Raw genomic sequence first — 16,627 nt, 5'->3', positions numbered from 1 at the left:
GTATTCTACACTATGTTTTATAGATAGGTTCCTAGGAGCCCTGGCAGTGTTATACACTATGTTTTATAGAAAGGTTCCTAGGATCCCTGACAGTATTCTACACTATGTTTTATAGATAGGTACCTAGGAGCCCTGACAGTATTCTACACTATGTTTTATAGATAGGTTCCTAGGAGTCCTGACAGTGTTCTACACTATGTTTTATAGATAGGTTCCTAGGAGCCCTGACAGTATTCTACACTATGTTTTATAGATAGGTTCCTAGGAGCCCTAAGAGTATTCTACACTATGTTTTATAGATAGGTTCCTAGGAGCCCTGACAGTGTTCTACACTATGTTTTATAGATAGGTTCCTAGGAGTCCTATGAATGTTCTACACTATGTTTTATAGATAGGTTCCTAGGAGCCCTAAGAGTATTCTACACTATGTTTTATAGATAGGTTCCTAGGAGTCCTGACAGTGTTCTACACTATGTTTTATAGATAGGTTCCTAGGAGCCCTGACAGTATTCTACACTATGTTTTATAGATAGGTTCCTAGGAGTCCTGACAGTGTTCTACACTATGTTTTATAGATAGGTTCCTAGGAGCCCTGACAGTATTCTACACTATGTTTTATAGATAGGTTCCTAGGAGTCCTGACAGTATTCTACACTATGTTTTATAGATAGGTACCTAGGAGCCCTGGCAGTGTTATACACTATGTTTTATAGATAGGTTCCTAGGAGCCCTGACAGTATTCTACACTATGTTTTATAGATAGGTTCCTAGGAGTCCTGACAGTATTCTACACTATGTTTTATAGATAGGTTCCTAGTAGTCCTAAGAATGTTCTACACTATGTTTTATAGATAGGTTCCTAGGATCCCTAAGAGTATTCTACACTATGTTTTATAGATAGGTTCCTAGGAGCCCTAAGAGTGTTCTACACTATGTTTTATAGATAGGTTCCTAGGAGTCCTATGAATGTTCTACACTATGTTTTATAGATAGGTTCCTAGGAGTCCTGACAGTATTCTACACTATGTTTTATAGATAGGTTCCTAGGAGCCCTGGCAGTGTTATACACTATGTTTTATAGATAGGTTCCTAGGAGCCCTGACAGTATTCTACACTATGTTTTATAGATAGGTACCTAGGAGCCCTGGCAGTGTTATACACTATGTTTTATAGATAGGTTCCTAGGAGCCCTGACAGTATTCTACACTATGTTTTATAGATAGGTTCCTAGGAGTCCTGACAGTGTTCTACACTATGTTTTATAGATAGGTTCCTAGGAGCCCTGACAGTATTCTACACTATGTTTTATAGATAGGTTCCTAGGAGTCCTGACAGTGTTCTACACTATGTTTTATAGATAGTTTCCTAGGAGCCCTGACAGTATTCTACACTATGTTTTATAGATAGGTTCCCAGGAGTCCTGACAGTATTCTACACTATGTTTTATAGATAGGTACCTAGGAGCCCTGGCAGTGTTATACACTATGTTTTATAGATAGGTTCCTCGGAGCCCTGACAGTATTCTACACTATGTTTTATAGATAGGTTCCTAGGAGCCCTGACAGTATTCTACACTATGTTTTATAGATAGGTACCTAGGAGCCCTGGCAGTGTTATACACTATGTTTTATAGATAGGTTCCTATGAGCCCTGACAGTATTCTACACTATGTTTTATAGATAGGTTCCTAGGAGCCCTGACAGTATTCTACACTGTTTTATAGATAGGTTCCTAGGAGCCCTGACAGTGTTCTACACTATGTTTTATAGATAGGTTCCTAGGAGCCCTGACAGTATTCTACACTATGTTATATAGATAGGTTCCTAGGTGCCCTAAGAGTATTCTATACTATGTTTTATAGATAGGTTCCTAGGAGCCCTAAGAGTATTCTACACTATGTTTTATAGATAGGTTCCTAGGAGCCCTAAGAGTATTCTACACTATGTTTTATAGATAGGTTCCTAGGAGCCCTAAGAGTATTCTACACTATGTTTTATAGATAGGTTCCTAGGAGCCCTCACAGTATTCTACACTATGTTTTATAGATAGGTTCCTAGGAGCCCTAAGAGTATTCTACACTATGTTTTATAGATAGGTTCCTAGGAGCCCTAAGAGTATTCTACACTATGTTTTATAGATAGGTTCCTAGGAGCCCTAAGAGTATTCTACACTATGTTTTATAGATAGGTTCCTAGGAGCCCTGACAGTATTCTACACTATGTTTTATAGATAGGTTCCTAGGAGCCCTAAGAGTATTCTACACTATGTTTTATAGATAGGTTCCTAGAAGCCCTGACAGTATTCTACACTATGTTTTATAGATAGGTTCCTAGGAGCCCTAAGAGTATTCTACACTATGTTTTATAGATAGGTTCCTAGGAGCCCTGACAGTGTTCTACACTATGTTTTATAGATAGGTTCCTAGGAGTCCTATGAATGTTCTACACTATGTTTTATAGATAGGTTCCTAGGAGCCCTAAGAGTATTCTACACTATGTTTTATAGATAGGTTCCTAGGAGTCCTGACAGTGTTCTACACTATGTTTTATAGATAGGTTCCTAGGAGCCCTGACAGTATTCTACACTATGTTTTATAGATAGGTTCCTAGGAGTCCTGACAGTGTTCTACACTATGTTTTATAGATAGGTTCCTAGGAGCCCTGACAGTATTCTACACTATGTTTTATAGATAGGTTCCTAGGAGTCCTGACAGTATTCTACACTATGTTTTATAGATAGGTACCTAGGAGCCCTGGCAGTGTTATACACTATGTTTTATAGATAGGTTCCTACGAGCCCTGACAGTATTCTACACTATGTTTTATAGATAGGTTCCTAGGAGCCCTGACAGTATTCTACACTATGTTTTATAGATAGGTTCCTAGTAGTCCTAAGAATGTTCTACACTATGTTTTATAGATAGGTTCCTAGGATCCCTAAGAGTATTCTACACTATGTTTTATAGATAGGTTCCTAGGAGCCCTAAGAGTGTTCTACACTATGTTTTATAGATAGGTTCCTAGGAGTCCTATGAATGTTCTACACTATGTTTTATAGATAGGTTCCTAGGAGTCCTGACAGTGTTCTACACTATGTTTTATAGATAGGTTCCTAGGAGCCCTGACAGTATTCTACACTATGTTTTATAGATAGGTTCCTAGGAGCCCTGGCAGTGTTATACACTATGTTTTATAGAAAGGTTCCTAGGATCCCTGACAGTATTCTACACTATGTTTTATAGATAGGTACCTAGGAGCCCTGACAGTATTCTACACTATGTTTTATAGATAGGTTCCTAGGAGTCCTGACAGTGTTCTACACTATGTTTTATAGATAGGTTCCTAGGAGCCCTGACAGTATTCTACACTATGTTTTATAGATAGGTTCCTAGGAGCCCTACGAGTATTCTACACTATGTTTTATAGATAGGTTCCTAGGAGCCCTGACAGTGTTCTACAGTATGTTTTATAGATAGGTTCCTAGGAGTCCTATGAATGTTCTACACTATGTTTTATAGATAGGTTCCTAGGAGCCCTAAGAGTATTCTACACTATGTTTTATAGATAGGTTCCTAGGAGTCCTGACAGTGTTCTACACTATGTTTTATAGATAGGTTCCTAGGAGCCCTGACAGTATTCTACACTATGTTTTATAGATAGGTTCCTAGGAGTCCTGACAGTGTTCTACACTATGTTTTATAGATAGGTTCCTAGGAGCCCTGACAGTATTCTACACTATGTTTTATAGATAGGTTCCTAGGAGTCCTGACAGTATTCTACACTATGTTTTATAGATAGGTACCTAGGAGCCCTGGCAGTGTTATACACTATGTTTTATAGATAGGTTCCTAGGAGCCCTGACAGTATTCTACACTATGTTTTATAGATAGGTTCCTAGGAGTCCTGACAGTATTCTACACTATGTTTTATAGATAGGTTCCTAGTAGTCCTAAGAATGTTCTACACTATGTTTTATAGATAGGTTCCTAGGAGTCCTATGAATGTTCTACACTATGTTTTATAGATAGGTTCCTAGGAGTCCTGACAGTGTTCTACACTATGTTTTATAGATAGGTTCCTAGGAGCCCTGACAGTATTCTACACTATGTTTTATAGATAGGTTCCTAGGAGTCCTGACAGTATTCTACACTATGTTTTATAGATAGGTTCCTAGGAGCCCTGGCAGTGTTATACACTATGTTTTATAGATAGGTTCCTAGGAGCCCTGACAGTATTCTACACTATGTTTTATAGATAGGTACCTAGGAGCCCTGGCAGTGTTATACACTATGTTTTATAGATAGGTTCCTAGGAGCCCTGACAGTATTCTACACTATGTTTTATAGATAGGTTCCTAGGAGTCCTGACAGTGTTCTACACTATGTTTTATAGATAGGTTCCTAGGAGCCCTGACAGTATTCTACACTATGTTTTATAGATAGGTTCCTAGGAGTCCTGACAGTGTTCTACACTATGTTTTATAGATAGTTTCCTAGGAGCCCTGACAGTATTCTACACTATGTTTTATAGATAGGTTCCCAGGAGTCCTGACAGTATTCTACACTATGTTTTATAGATAGGTACCTAGGAGCCCTGGCAGTGTTATACACTATGTTTTATAGATAGGTTCCTCGGAGCCCTGACAGTATTCTACACTATGTTTTATAGATAGGTTCCTAGGAGCCCTGACAGTATTCTACACTATGTTTTATAGATAGGTACCTAGGAGCCCTGGCAGTGTTATACACTATGTTTTATAGATAGGTTCCTATGAGCCCTGACAGTATTCTACACTATGTTTTATAGATAGGTTCCTAGGAGCCCTGACAGTATTCTACACTGTTTTATAGATAGGTTCCTAGGAGCCCTGACAGTGTTCTACACTATGTTTTATAGATAGGTTCCTAGGAGCCCTGACAGTATTCTACACTATGTTATATAGATAGGTTCCTAGGTGCCCTAAGAGTATTCTATACTATGTTTTATAGATAGGTTCCTAGGAGCCCTAAGAGTATTCTACACTATGTTTTATAGATAGGTTCCTAGGAGCCCTAAGAGTATTCTACACTATGTTTTATAGATAGGTTCCTAGGAGCCCTAAGAGTATTCTACACTATGTTTTATAGATAGGTTCCTAGGAGCCCTCACAGTATTCTACACTATGTTTTATAGATAGGTTCCTAGGAGCCCTAAGAGTATTCTACACTATGTTTTATAGATAGGTTCCTAGGAGCCCTAAGAGTATTCTACACTATGTTTTATAGATAGGTTCCTAGGAGCCCTAAGAGTATTCTACACTATGTTTTATAGATAGGTTCCTAGGAGCCCTGACAGTATTCTACACTATGTTTTATAGATAGGTTCCTAGGAGCCCTAAGAGTATTCTACACTATGTTTTATAGATAGGTTCCTAGGAGCCCTGACAGTATTCTACACTATGTTTTATAGATAGGTTCCTAGGAGCCCTAAGAGTATTCTACACTATGTTTTATAGATAGGTTCCTAGGAGCCCTGACAGTGTTCTACACTATGTTTTATAGATAGGTTCCTAGGAGTCCTATGAATGTTCTACACTATGTTTTATAGATAGGTTCCTAGGAGCCCTAAGAGTATTCTACACTATGTTTTATAGATAGGTTCCTAGGAGTCCTGACAGTGTTCTACACTATGTTTTATAGATAGGTTCCTAGGAGCCCTGACAGTATTCTACACTATGTTTTATAGATAGGTTCCTAGGAGTCCTGACAGTGTTCTACACTATGTTTTATAGATAGGTTCCTAGGAGCCCTGACAGTATTCTACACTATGTTTTATAGATAGGTTCCTAGGAGTCCTGACAGTATTCTACACTATGTTTTATAGATAGGTACCTAGGAGCCCTGGCAGTGTTATACACTATGTTTTATAGATAGGTTCCTACGAGCCCTGACAGTATTCTACACTATGTTTTATAGATAGGTTCCTAGGAGCCCTGACAGTATTCTACACTATGTTTTATAGATAGGTTCCTAGTAGTCCTAAGAATGTTCTACACTATGTTTTATAGATAGGTTCCTAGGATCCCTAAGAGTATTCTACACTATGTTTTATAGATAGGTTCCTAGGAGCCCTAAGAGTGTTCTACACTATGTTTTATAGATAGGTTCCTAGGAGTCCTATGAATGTTCTACACTATGTTTTATAGATAGGTTCCTAGGAGTCCTGACAGTGTTCTACACTATGTTTTATAGATAGGTTCCTAGGAGCCCTGACAGTATTCTACACTATGTTTTATAGATAGGTTCCTAGGAGCCCTGGCAGTGTTATACACTATGTTTTATAGAAAGGTTCCTAGGATCCCTGACAGTATTCTACACTATGTTTTATAGATAGGTACCTAGGAGCCCTGACAGTATTCTACACTATGTTTTATAGATAGGTTCCTAGGAGTCCTGACAGTGTTCTACACTATGTTTTATAGATAGGTTCCTAGGAGCCCTGACAGTATTCTACACTATGTTTTATAGATAGGTTCCTAGGAGCCCTAAGAGTATTCTACACTATGTTTTATAGATAGGTTCCTAGGAGCCCTGACAGTGTTCTACACTATGTTTTATAGATAGGTTCCTAGGAGTCCTATGAATGTTCTACACTATGTTTTATAGATAGGTTCCTAGGAGCCCTAAGAGTATTCTACACTATGTTTTATAGATAGGTTCCTAGGAGTCCTGACAGTGTTCTACACTATGTTTTATAGATAGGTTCCTAGGAGCCCTGACAGTATTCTACACTATGTTTTATAGATAGGTTCCTAGGAGTCCTGACAGTGTTCTACACTATGTTTTATAGATAGGTTCCTAGGAGCCCTGACAGTATTCTACACTATGTTTTATAGATAGGTTCCTAGGAGTCCTGACAGTATTCTACACTATGTTTTATAGATAGGTACCTAGGAGCCCTGGCAGTGTTATACACTATGTTTTATAGATAGGTTCTTAGGAGCCCTGACAGTATTCTACACTATGTTTTATAGATAGGTTCCTAGGAGTCCTGACAGTATTCTACACTATGTTTTATAGATAGGTTCCTAGTAGTCCTAAGAATGTTCTACACTATGTTTTATAGATAGGTTCCTAGGATCCCTAAGAGTATTCTACACTATGTTTTATAGATAGGTTCCTAGGAGCCCTAAGAGTGTTCTACACTATGTTTTATAGATAGGTTCCTAGGAGTCCTATGAATGTTCTACACTATGTTTTATAGATAGGTTCCTAGGAGTCCTGACAGTGTTCTACACTATGTTTTATAGATAGGTTCCTAGGAGCCCTGACAGTATTCTACACTATGTTTTATAGATAGGTTCCTAGGAGTCCTGACAGTATTCTACACTATGTTTTATAGATAGGTTCCTAGGAGCCCTGGCAGTGTTATACACTATGTTTTATAGATAGGTTCCTAGGAGCCCTGACAGTATTCTACACTATGTTTTATAGATAGGTACCTAGGAGCCCTGGCAGTGTTATACACTATGTCTTATAGATAGGTTCCTAGGAGCCCTGACAGTATTCTACACTATGTTTTATAGATAGGTTCCTAGGAGTCCTGACAGTGTTCTACACTATGTTTTATAGATAGGTTCCTAGGAGCCCTGACAGTATTCTACACTATGTTTTATAGATAGGTTCCTAGGAGTCCTGACAGTGTTCTACACTATGTTTTATAGATAGTTTCCTAGGAGCCCTGACAGTATTCTACACTATGTTTTATAGATAGGTTCCCAGGAGTCCTGACAGTATTCTACACTATGTTTTATAGATAGGTACCTAGGAGCCCTGGCAGTGTTATACACTATGTTTTATAGATAGGTTCCTCGGAGCCCTGACAGTATTCTACACTATGTTTTATAGATAGGTTCCTAGGAGCCCTGACAGTATTCTACACTATGTTTTATAGATAGGTACCTAGGAGCCCTGGCAGTGTTATACACTATGTTTTATAGATAGGTTCCTATGAGCCCAGACAGTATTCTACACTATGTTTTATAGATAGGTTCCTAGGAGCCCTGACAGTATTCTACACTATGTTTTATAGATAGGTTCCTAGGAGCCCTGACAGTATTCTACACTATGTTTTATAGATAGGTTCCTAGGAGTCCTGACAGTATTCTACACTATGTTTTATAGATAGGTTCCTAGGAGCCCTAAGTGTGTTCTACACTATATTTTATAGATAGGTTCCTAGGAGTCCTAAGAGTATTCTACACTATGTTTTATAGATAGGTTCCTAGGAGCCCCGACAGTATTCTACACTATGTTTTATAGATAGGTTCTTAGGAGCCCTGACAGTATTCTACACTATGTTTTATAGATAGGTTCCTAGGAGCCCTAAGTGTGTTCTACACTATATTTTATAGATAGGTTCCTAGGAGTCCTAAGAGTATTCTACACTATGTTTTATAGATAGGTTCCTAGGAGCCCCGACAGTATTCTACACTATGTTTTATAGATAGGTTCTTAGGAGCCCTGACAGTATTCTACACTATGTTTTATAGATAGGTTCCTAGGAGCCCTGACAGTATTCTACACTATGTTTTATAGATAGGTACCTAGGAGCCCTGGCAGTGTTATACACTATGTTTTATAGATAGGTTCCTAGGAGCCCTGACAGTATTCTACACTATGTTTTATAGATAGGTTCCTAGGAGTCCTGACAGTATTCTACACTATGTTTTATAGATAGGTACCTAGGAGCCCTGGCAGTGTTATACACTATGTTTTATAGATAGGTTCCTAGGAGCCCTAAGAGTATTCTACACTATGTTTTATAGATAGGTTCCTAGGAGCCCTAAGAGTATTCTACACTATGTTTTCTAGATAGGTTCCTAGGAGCCCTAAGAGTATTCTACACTATGTTTTATAGATAGGTTCCTAGGAGACCTGACAGTGTTCTACACTATGTTTTATAGATAGGTTCCTAGGAGCCCTGACAGTATTCTACACTATGTTTTATAGATAGGTTCCTAGGAGTCCTGACAGTGTTCTACACTATGTTTTATAGATAGGTTCCTAGGAGCCCTGACAGTATTCTACACTATGTTTTATAGATAGGTTCCTAGGAGTCCTGACAGTATTCTACACTATGTTTTATAGATAGGTACCTAGGAGCCCTGGCAGTGTTATACACTATGTTTTATAGATAGGTTCCTAGGAGCCCTGACAGTATTCTACACTATGTTTTATAGATAGGTTCCTAGGAGCCCTAAGAGTATTCTACACTATGTTTTATAGATAGGTTCCTAGGAGCCCTCACAGTATTCTACACTATGTTTTATAGATAGGTTCCTAGGAGCCCTAAGAGTATTCTACACTATGTTTTATAGATAGGTTCCTAGGAGCCCTAAGAGTATTCTACACTATGTTTTATAGATAGGTTCCTAGGAGCCCTAAGAGTATTCTACACTATGTTTTATAGATAGGTTCCTAGGAGCCCTGACAGTATTCTACACTATGTTTTATAGATAGGTTCCTAGGAGCCCTAAGAGTATTCTACACTATGTTTTATAGATAGGTTCCTAGGAGCCCTGACAGTATTCTACACTATGTTTTATAGATAGGTTCCTAGGAGCCCTAAGAGTATTCTACACTATGTTTTATAGATAGGTTCCTAGGAGCCCTGACAGTGTTCTACACTATGTTTTATAGATAGGTTCCTAGGAGTCCTATGAATGTTCTACACTATGTTTTATAGATAGGTTCCTAGGAGCCCTAAGAGTATTCTACACTATGTTTTATAGATAGGTTCCTAGGAGTCCTGACAGTGTTCTACACTATGTTTTATAGATAGGTTCCTAGGAGCCCTGACAGTATTCTACACTATGTTTTATAGATAGGTTCCTAGGAGTCCTGACAGTGTTCTACACTATGTTTTATAGATAGGTTCCTAGGAGCCCTGACAGTATTCTACACTATGTTTTATAGATAGGTTCCTAGGAGTCCTGACAGTATTCTACACTATGTTTTATAGATAGGTACCTAGGAGCCCTGGCAGTGTTATACACTATGTTTTATAGATAGGTTCCTACGAGCCCTGACAGTATTCTACACTATGTTTTATAGATAGGTTCCTAGGAGCCCTGACAGTATTCTACACTATGTTTTATAGATAGGTTCCTAGTAGTCCTAAGAATGTTCTACACTATGTTTTATAGATAGGTTCCTAGGATCCCTAAGAGTATTCTACACTATGTTTTATAGATAGGTTCCTAGGAGCCCTAAGAGTGTTCTACACTATGTTTTATAGATAGGTTCCTAGGAGTCCTATGAATGTTCTACACTATGTTTTATAGATAGGTTCCTAGGAGTCCTGACAGTGTTCTACACTATGTTTTATAGATAGGTTCCTAGGAGCCCTGACAGTATTCTACACTATGTTTTATAGATAGGTTCCTAGGAGCCCTGGCAGTGTTATACACTATGTTTTATAGAAAGGTTCCTAGGATCCCTGACAGTATTCTACACTATGTTTTATAGATAGGTACCTAGGAGCCCTGACAGTATTCTACACTATGTTTTATAGATAGGTTCCTAGGAGTCCTGACAGTGTTCTACACTATGTTTTATAGATAGGTTCCTAGGAGCCCTGACAGTATTCTACACTATGTTTTATAGATAGGTTCCTAGGAGCCCTAAGAGTATTCTACACTATGTTTTATAGATAGGTTCCTAGGAGCCCTGACAGTGTTCTACACTATGTTTTATAGATAGGTTCCTAGGAGTCCTATGAATGTTCTACACTATGTTTTATAGATAGGTTCCTAGGAGCCCTAAGAGTATTCTACACTATGTTTTATAGATAGGTTCCTAGGAGTCCTGACAGTGTTCTACACTATGTTTTATAGATAGGTTCCTAGGAGCCCTGACAGTATTCTACACTATGTTTTATAGATAGGTTCCTAGGAGTCCTGACAGTGTTCTACACTATGTTTTATAGATAGGTTCCTAGGAGCCCTGACAGTATTCTACACTATGTTTTATAGATAGGTTCCTAGGAGTCCTGACAGTATTCTACACTATGTTTTATAGATAGGTACCTAGGAGCCCTGGCAGTGTTATACACTATGTTTTATAGATAGGTTCTTAGGAGCCCTGACAGTATTCTACACTATGTTTTATAGATAGGTTCCTAGGAGTCCTGACAGTATTCTACACTATGTTTTATAGATAGGTTCCTAGTAGTCCTAAGAATGTTCTACACTATGTTTTATAGATAGGTTCCTAGGATCCCTAAGAGTATTCTACACTATGTTTTATAGATAGGTTCCTAGGAGCCCTAAGAGTGTTCTACACTATGTTTTATAGATAGGTTCCTAGGAGTCCTATGAATGTTCTACACTATGTTTTATAGATAGGTTCCTAGGAGTCCTGACAGTGTTCTACACTATGTTTTATAGATAGGTTCCTAGGAGCCCTGACAGTATTCTACACTATGTTTTATAGATAGGTTCCTAGGAGTCCTGACAGTATTCTACACTATGTTTTATAGATAGGTTCCTAGGAGCCCTGGCAGTGTTATACACTATGTTTTATAGATAGGTTCCTAGGAGCCCTGACAGTATTCTACACTATGTTTTATAGATAGGTACCTAGGAGCCCTGGCAGTGTTATACACTATGTCTTATAGATAGGTTCCTAGGAGCCCTGACAGTATTCTACACTATGTTTTATAGATAGGTTCCTAGGAGTCCTGACAGTGTTCTACACTATGTTTTATAGATAGGTTCCTAGGAGCCCTGACAGTATTCTACACTATGTTTTATAGATAGGTTCCTAGGAGTCCTGACAGTGTTCTACACTATGTTTTATAGATAGTTTCCTAGGAGCCCTGACAGTATTCTACACTATGTTTTATAGATAGGTTCCCAGGAGTCCTGACAGTATTCTACACTATGTTTTATAGATAGGTACCTAGGAGCCCTGGCAGTGTTATACACTATGTTTTATAGATAGGTTCCTCGGAGCCCTGACAGTATTCTACACTATGTTTTATAGATAGGTTCCTAGGAGCCCTGACAGTATTCTACACTATGTTTTATAGATAGGTACCTAGGAGCCCTGGCAGTGTTATACACTACGTTTTATAGATAGGTTCCTATGAGCCCAGACAGTATTCTACACTATGTTTTATAGATAGGTTCCTAGGAGCCCTGACAGTATTCTACACTATGTTTTATAGATAGGTTCCTAGGAGCCCTGACAGTATTCTACACTATGTTTTATAGATAGGTTCCTAGGAGTCCTGACAGTATTCTACACTATGTTTTATAGATAGGTTCCTAGGAGCCCTAAGTGTGTTCTACACTATATTTTATAGATAGGTTCCTAGGAGTCCTAAGAGTATTCTACACTATGTTTTATAGATAGGTTCCTAGGAGCCCCGACAGTATTCTACACTATGTTTTATAGATAGGTTCTTAGGAGCCCTGACAGTATTCTACACTATGTTTTATAGATAGGTTCCTAGGAGCCCTAAGTGTGTTCTACACTATATTTTATAGATAGGTTCCTAGGAGTCCTAAGAGTATTCTACACTATGTTTTATAGATAGGTTCCTAGGAGCCCCGACAGTATTCTACACTATGTTTTATAGATAGGTTCTTAGGAGCCCTGACAGTATTCTACACTATGTTTTATAGATAGGTTCCTAGGAGCCCTGACAGTATTCTACACTATGTTTTATAGATAGGTACCTAGGAGCCCTGGCAGTGTTATACACTATGTTTTATAGATAGGTTCCTAGGAGCCCTGACAGTATTCTACACTATGTTTTATAGATAGGTTCCTAGGAGTCCTGACAGTATTCTACACTATGTTTTATAGATAGGTACCTAGGAGCCCTGGCAGTGTTATACACTATGTTTTATAGATAGGTTCCTAGGAGCCCTAAGAGTATTCTACACTATGTTTTATAGATAGGTTCCTAGGAGCCCTAAGAGTATTCTACACTATGTTTTCTAGATAGGTTCCTAGGAGCCCTAAGAGTATTCTACACTATGTTTTATAGATAGGTTCCTAGGAGACCTGACAGTGTTCTACACTATGTTTTATAGATAGGTTCCTAGGAGCCCTGACAGTATTCTACACTATGTTTTATAGATAGGTTCCTAGGAGTCCTGACAGTGTTCTACACTATGTTTTATAGATAGGTTCCTAGGAGCCCTGACAGTATTCTACACTATGTTTTATAGATAGGTTCCTAGGAGTCCTGACAGTATTCTACACTATGTTTTATAGATAGGTACCTAGGAGCCCTGGCAGTGTTATACACTATGTTTTATAGATAGGTTCCTAGGAGCCCTGACAGTATTCTACACTATGTTTTATAGATAGGTTCCTAGGAGTCCTGACAGTATTCTACACTATGTTTTATAGATAGGTTCCTAGGAGCCCTAAGAGTATTCTACACTATGTTTTCTAGATAGGTTCCTAGGAGCCCTAAGAGTATTCTACACTATGTTTTATAGATAGGTTCCTAGGAGACCTGACAGTGTTCTACACTATGTTTTATAGATAGGTTCCTAGGAGCCCTGACAGTATTCTACACTATGTTTTATAGATAGGTTCCTAGGAGTCCTGACAGTGTTCTACACTATGTTTTATAGATAGGTTCCTAGGAGCCCTGACAGTATTCTACACTATGTTTTATAGATAGGTTCCTAGGAGTCCTGACAGTATTCTACACTATGTTTTATAGATAGGTACCTAGGAGCCCTGGCAGTGTTATACACTATGTTTTATAGATAGGTTCCTAGGAGCCCTGACAGTATTCTACACTATGTTTTATAGATAGGTTCCTAGGAGTCCTGACAGTATTCTACACTATGTTTTATAGATAGGTTCCTAGTAGTCCTAAGAATGTTCTACACTATGTTTTATAGATAGGTTCCTAGGATCCCTAAGAGTATTCTACACTATGTTTTATAGATAGGTTCCTAGGAGCCCTAAGAGTGTTCTACACTATGTTTTATAGATAGGTTCCTAGTAGTCCTATGAATGTTCTACACTATGTTTTATAGATAGGTTCCTAGGAGTCCTGACAGTGTTCTACACTATGTTTTATAGATAGGTTCCTAGGAGCCCTGACAGTATTCTACACTATGTTTTATAGATAGGTTCCTAGGAGTCCTGACAGTATTCTACACTATGTTTTATAGATAGGTTCCTAGGAGCCCTGGCAGTGTTATACACTATGTTTTATAGATAGGTTCCTAGGAGCCCTGACAGTATTCTACACTATGTTTTATAAATAGGTACCTAGGAGCCCTGGCAGTGTTATACACTATGTTTTATAGATAGGTTCCTAGGAGCCCTGACAGTATTCTACACTATGTTTTATAGATAGGTTCCTAGGAGTCCTGACAGTGTTCTACACTATGTTTTATAGATAGGTTCCTAGGAGCCCTGACAGTATTCTACACTATGTTTTATAGATAGGTTCCTAGGAGTCCTGACAGTGTTCTACACTATGTTTTATAGATAGTTTCCTAGGAGCCCTGACAGTATTCTACACTATGTTTTATAGATAGGTTCCCAGGAGTCCTGACAGTATTCTACACTATGTTTTATAGATAGGTACCTAGGAGCCCTGGCAGTGTTATACACTATGTTTTATAGATAGGTTCCTCGGAGCCCTGACAGTATTCTACACTATGTTTTATAGATAGGTTCCTAGGAGCCCTGACAGTATTCTACACTATGTTTTATAGATAGGTACCTAGGAGCCCTGGCAGTGTTATACACTATGTTTTATAGATAGGTTCCTCGGAGCCCTGACAGTATTCTACACTATGTTTTATAGATAGGTTCCTAGGAGCCCTGACAGTATTCTACACTATGTTTTATAGATAGGTACCTAGGAGCCCTGACAGTATTCTACACTATGTTTTATAGATAGGTTCCTAGGAGTCCTGACAGTGTTCTACACTATGTTTTATAGATAGGTTCCTAGGAGCCCTGACAGTATTCTACACTATGTTTTATAGATAGGTTCCTAGGAGCCCTAAGAGTATTCTACACTATGTTTTATAGATAGGTTCCTAGGAGCCCTGACAGTGTTCTACACTATGTTTTATAGATAGGTTCCTAGGAGTCCTATGAATGTTCTACACTATGTTTTATAGATAGGTTCCTAGGAGCCCTAAGAGTATTCTACACTATGTTTTATAGATAGGTTCCTAGGAGTCCTGACAGTGTTCTACACTATGTTTTATAGATAGGTTCCTAGGAGCCCTGACAGTATTCTACACTATGTTTTATAGATAGGTTCCTAGGAGTCCTGACAGTGTTCTACACTATGTTTTATAGATAGGTTCCTAGGAGCCCTGACAGTATTCTACACTATGTTTTATAGATAGGTTCCTAGGAGTCCTGACAGTATTCTACACTATGTTTTATAGATAGGTACCTAGGAGCCCTGGCAGTGTTATACACTATGTTTTATAGATAGGTTCTTAGGAGCCCTGACAGTATTCTACACTATGTTTTATAGATAGGTTCCTAGGAGTCCTGACAGTATTCTACACTATGTTTTATAGATAGGTTCCTAGTAGTCCTAAGAATGTTCTACACTATGTTTTATAGATAGGTTCCTAGGATCCCTAAGAGTATTCTACACTATGTTTTATAGATAGGTTCCTAGGAGCCCTAAGAGTGTTCTACACTATGTTTTATAGATAGGTTCCTAGGAGTCCTATGAATGTTCTACACTATGTTTTATAGATAGGTTCCTAGGAGTCCTGACAGTGTTCTACACTATGTTTTATAGATAGGTTCCTAGGAGCCCTGACAGTATTCTACACTATGTTTTATAGATAGGTTCCTAGGAGTCCTGACAGTATTCTACACTATGTTTTATAGATAGGTTCCTAGGAGCCCTGGCAGTGTTATACACTATGTTTTATAGATAGGTTCCTAGGAGCCCTGACAGTATTCTACACTATGTTTTATAGATAGGTACCTAGGAGCCCTGGCAGTGTTATACACTATGTCTTATAGATAGGTTCCTAGGAGCCCTGACAGTATTCTACACTATGTTTTATAGATAGGTTCCTAGGAGTCCTGACAGTGTTCTACACTATGTTTTATAGATAGGTTCCTAGGAGCCCTGACAGTATTCTACACTATGTTTTATAGATAGGTTCCTAGGAGTCCTGACAGTGTTCTACACTATGTTTTATAGATAGTTTCCTAGGAGCCCTGACAGTATTCTACACTATGTTTTATAGATAGGTTCCCAGGAGTCCTGACAGTATTCTACACTATGTTTTATAGATAGGTACCTAGGAGCCCTGGCAGTGTTATACACTATGTTTTATAGATAGGTTCCTCGGAGCCCTGACAGTATTCTACACTATGTTTTATAGATAGGTTCCTAGGAGCCCTGACAGTATTCTACACTATGTTTTATAGATAGGTACCTAGGAGCCCTGGCAGTGTTATACACTATGTTTTATAGATAGGTTCCTATGAGCCCAGACAGTATTCTACACTATGTTTTATAGATAGGTTCCTAGGAGCCCTGACAGTATTCTACACTATGTTTTATAGATAGGTTCCTAGGAGCCCTGACAGTATTCTACACTATGTTTTATAGAT

The sequence above is a fragment of the Leptodactylus fuscus genome, chromosome 3 (assembly GCF_031893055.1).
Source record: "Leptodactylus fuscus isolate aLepFus1 chromosome 3, aLepFus1.hap2, whole genome shotgun sequence".
NCBI lineage: Eukaryota > Metazoa > Chordata > Amphibia > Anura > Leptodactylidae > Leptodactylus > Leptodactylus fuscus.
Note: the sequence above shows the minus strand (reverse complement) of the source record.